The sequence below is a fragment of the Schistocerca serialis genome, unplaced genomic scaffold (assembly GCF_023864345.2).
Source record: "Schistocerca serialis cubense isolate TAMUIC-IGC-003099 unplaced genomic scaffold, iqSchSeri2.2 HiC_scaffold_1037, whole genome shotgun sequence".
Classification (NCBI taxonomy): domain Eukaryota; kingdom Metazoa; phylum Arthropoda; class Insecta; order Orthoptera; family Acrididae; genus Schistocerca; species Schistocerca serialis.
This window is the reverse complement of record NW_026047225.1, coordinates 32,501-37,500: the sequence shown is the minus strand read 5'-3', so window position 1 is coordinate 37,500 and position 5,000 is coordinate 32,501.

Genomic DNA, 5,000 nt, shown 5'->3' with positions numbered 1-5,000 from the left:
AATCGGCGCTTTCGGAGCATGATGCTCTTATTGACGAGAGAAATCCGAATCAGTCAGTTATGGAAAGACATGCCTCCTTCCTCCGATTATTGGATCGGAGTGTCAGGCATGGAAAAATAAATGCCGACCAGATTAGGGCATTGAAAGAGGACATAGCCAATTGGGCTCTTGCCCACGCTAAATTAGAAGGACAGTATGCGGAAGTGAAAGCCGAAAATGAGCGGCTCCGCAATGAACTACAGAAACCGCAAAGGTCGTATGCTGCAGTTGCAGCAGTGACCCAACCTAAAAAGACAGTTCAAGAAACAATAAGACAGAACATAGAGAAAACTGTACCAACCATTTTTGTCAAACCGAAAAAAGGTGAAGACGTTAAGAAGGCTAAAGAGAATTTTGAGAAAAGTATTAATCCGAGAACAGACAAAATTAAAATAAACAATGTCAGAACGACCAAAAACATACTAATAGTTGAATTAGCCTCAACTGAGGACTGTGACAAACTATTAGCAAACAAGAAATTAAATGACTCCTTTGTTTGCGAGAAACCAAAGAAACGAAGACCACTTATGATGATGTACGACGTCCCGACGTACATGTCGCAGGACGACGTCATCAATTGTGCGTATGAACAGAACTTTGAGGAAATCATGACTAAAGAAGAATTTATTGAGAAATTCAAGTTACGTTTTAAAACAGGGCCACGAGATCGGCCTACGGTACATCATGCCGTAGAGGTGGCACCCGATCTCAGAAAAATAATAGTCAAAACAAATAAATTATATATAGGATACACAGCGATCTCAGTTAAAGACTATACAGCACTGGCAAAATGCACAAAGTGCCAGGATTATGGCCATGTGGCCAAGTATTGTAACTTCCAAAACTCAGTCTGTGGAAGATGTGGCGAGGATGGCCATGACAAAAAATCTTGTGATAAACGAGAAACATGCATCCCTTGTAGGTACAGAAAAAGGGTCTGTCACTCCCCAGGAAGGGAGTGCATGACATACAAGTTGTTACTACAAAGATTGATTCAAAGGACTGACTATGGCGACTAGCCGAAAAGTCCAGAAACGGAAGTCACCTAGCAAAGTAGCACGGGATGCAGAAAGATGGAGAAGGTGGAGATCACAATCATCTTTGGATGAAGATGATGAAATTAACGCTTCTTACTTTGTTCCAGTTCCTGCTGTGCAGCCGGAAATGGTAGACTTCTCCTGTCAGGTCGGGTCTTTTCTGGCCGACAGGAGGGGGGTCTCGGCTGTGGCGGCGGAGTCGGGCGGGGCGGCGGACTTCTCCTGCCAGGTCGGGGGCTTCCTGGCCTCAAGGGGGAGGACATCGGCGCCCGGCACCGGTTCGGCTGCTGGACACTCTGCAGAGAAGACATATCAAGCACTAAAAGACTTGCAACTAGACAAAACTGAAATAGGTGGTGGCACTAAAAATACGTCAAAAAACTCTGTAGAACAAGTAGTATTGGAAACTGTAAAAGTAGAAGTAATTGGTGGAGGCAAGGAGAAAGAGAACATAGACTCTGACCTTGTAGATGTAGATTCCTCTGTAAGAAAACGGACTTATAATAATTGTCCCCCTGGGAATACTCACGGTATATGTGAGGAGACATTAAGACTATCACGTTTAGAAGATCCAGCAATCTTGACGGTGGCTCTTAGGCAGCTGGTGAGAACCGGGTATCCCAGAGGAAGAAGGATAACATTCCCTGCTCTGGAGGATGCAGATTGCATCCAGCTTGCCGCAGCAAACATACCTCTTGAGTTCAAACAACTAGAGGAACTCGTATCGAAAGTTTTTGCTCGAAGGGGTAGGGTTTTTGACCTAAAAAAGATATACAATGACATGGTAATGATGTATGGCAGGATCGCTTTTGATCCTGCCCAAACCTGGCCAAATAGTCATTTCCATACAAGGTATCCTGATGCACTTTAGAGTGTTTCAGGTAAATGCAATGAGAAGTCAGTTAGTCTTACATGAATTAAGAAGATTAACAGAGGAACACAAAGTAGACATCTTATTAATACAAGAACCATACTCCGTCTCGGGAAGGATTCCTGGCTTTCCCGTTAACGCACAGGTGATTGCCTCAGGCCAGCAACCAATGACGTCAATTATAATTTTAAGTAATCTAATCAAAACAACTGTAATTACTCAATTATGTACTACACACCTTACGGTTGTAGAAGTCAATTTAAAAGGACACAGTTTGTATTTAATGAGTTTGTATTGCCAGTACAGACATAATATTGATATCTACCTGGGACAATTGCGGACAGCATTAAGAGTCTTACAAGACAAGCATATAATAATATCAACGGATGCAAATGCTAAATCACCGCTCTGGCACAGCCCGGTACAAGACCACAGAGGAATTGAATTAGAAGATTTAATCATGGAACAAAATTTGAATGTTGCGAATCTCCCCGGCAACCCTCCTACCTATAGGAGCCGAGCCGGGGCAGCATCTTTTATTGACATCACACTAACCTCAATGGGTATTGCTAATAAAATTTTGAATTGGAAAACACATGACGCTATAACCACGAGTGACCACAATGTCATTGAATTCGACATATCTGTGGAGGAGGACCGCGTGCCAGCAGAGTGGACAATGCGTTATGACTACGGGAGAGCCAATTGGGACCTTCTGGAGGCGGAGTTCGATCCTCCAGAGCTCGGAATTGAATTTAACGTGGAAGAGGCAGTAGAGGCCCTAACTACCTCTATAAAGACGGCTATCGCCGTAGCGATACCAGTGAAAAGACGTCTCATTCGGAAAGCGACTGCGCCATGGACTCCGGAGCTGTCGCGGCTCAGGCAGTCTATGCGTAGAGCACGCAGGAACTATCAAAGGGCTTTCGCCCAGGCAGAAAGACAATTCCATCTCACCATATATAGAAGACAGAAGAGGGTCTTTAAGGATACCCTAAACCAACATAGACAGCAGAGTTGGGAAGACTTCGTAAAGGAACATCTTACCCTGGACCCTTGGGGCATGCCATACAAAATCGTGAGGGAGAAAATACACTCCCCAATGCAGCTCTCCACAATCAAAAAGGAAGACACTGACGACATGACAATTGACTGGAGACAAACTGCTGAGGAGTTACTTCATGTGCTCCTACCGGACGACCGACCTGACATGGACACTGAGCTGCAGAGGGAGATACGACAGCAAGATCAAATAATATACAACAACAACCTACAAGTCTACCCCTTCTCGCAAGAGGAGGTGGTACAAGCAATAAAATCCTTCGCGAGGCGGAAAGCCCCAGGGCCAGATGGTATACCAGCAGAAGTACTGCAGTGCATAGCACAAAAGTTGGCACCAAGTCTTGCCAAAATTTACAACAGATGTTTGGAAATGCGGAGCTTCCCAACATGCTGGAAAACAGCAGAAGTAGTTATAATAAAAAAGGGACAAGATAAGGACCCTACACTTGCAAAATCCTATAGGCCCATCTGTTTACTTGACGTTTTGGGCAAAACCTTTGAGAAGCTTCTGATGTCTAGACTGTCTAGCCACAGGCTTCTTCGTGGTATGAGTGAATTGCAGTACGGGTTCAGAAAGGGCAAGTCTACATCTGATGCCATAAATAAAGTTGCAAGTACTGTGCACTCATCCACGAGGAAATATGTCCTGGGCATCATGGTGGACATTTCCGGCGCCTTCGACAACCTGTGGTGGCCGGCGCTCTTCTCCCAGTTACGGGAAATGGAGTGCCCGGCGGCACTATATGGTTGCCTGAGGGATTACTGCCGGAAAAGAGTTGCGAAAATCACGGCTCCTGGTGCCGTGATGTTGAAAGACATCTCGAAGGGCTGCCCGCAGGGCTCTGTGTGTGGCCCCGTGTTCTGGGATGTAAACATGGACCCCCTGCTGACAACTTTGAATGGGAACGACACGGTACTGGGAGCAGTGGCGTATGCAGACGATCTTTTCATCATGGTCGAAGGAGATAGTCGTGCTGAAATAGAGAATAAAACAGTACAAGCATCTGAGATCTTAATGCAATGGTGCCAAAAATCAAAACTACAAGTTGCACCACAAAAATCAAATTACATTCTCTTAAAAGGAAAGCTGGCCCGTGATCCAGTCGTGCGGCTGGATAATAGATTAGTTGCGAGATCTAGGTCTGCAAGATACTTGGGCGTCCTCATGGATGAGGCGTGGAGCTATGCTCCGCACATCGACCATGTGGCCACCAAATCCCTCTCAATATTTAACAAACTGATCAGTATTGCTCAAAGACGTTTCCATCTGCCCCCAGGGGCAACCAAAATGTACAACAACTGTATACTGATACCAGTTGTGGGGTATGGTTCCAGCGCGTGGGCGCACAGGCTCACTCAGGTGAAACCAGCACGTGTCATCAGACGAATACAGCGAAATGTAATCATGCGGTGTGTTGGTGCCTTCAGCACCACACCAACGGATGCTTTGTTAGTAATAATGGGACTTCACCCGCTGGATTTAATGATCAGGCAACATGCAGCAATACACTGGATCCAAAAACGGGAACACGAAAAAGTTACAGCACTTATAGGAGAACATATGAACAATATCAGGGATATCAGAGAAAAAATTACAGACATTTGGCAAGAGCAGTGGCAGTCCTCGGACACAGGGAGAAGGGTCTTTGACTTCTTTCCCAGTGTCCGAGAGAGGCTCAAGATGAGACATCTGACTATAACACTGGGAGTGGTACACTTCTTATCCGGGCATGGCCCATATCCTACATACTTACACAGAATTGGCAGTATGCAGTCACCTGAGTGTGTCTGTGGCGCCCCTGTGGGGACGCCCGAGCACGTGGTACTGGAATGCCCGGAATTCGACCCAGTTGCCAATGAGGCAAGAAGGGAATTGCGGAACACACCGCTCATGGAGATACTAAGAAGCCCAGAAAGTTTTACTGTATTTCAACAACTAGTCGATCAAGTTTCCAAATTTGCTAAATTGATTTTTGAGCGAAACGACGAAG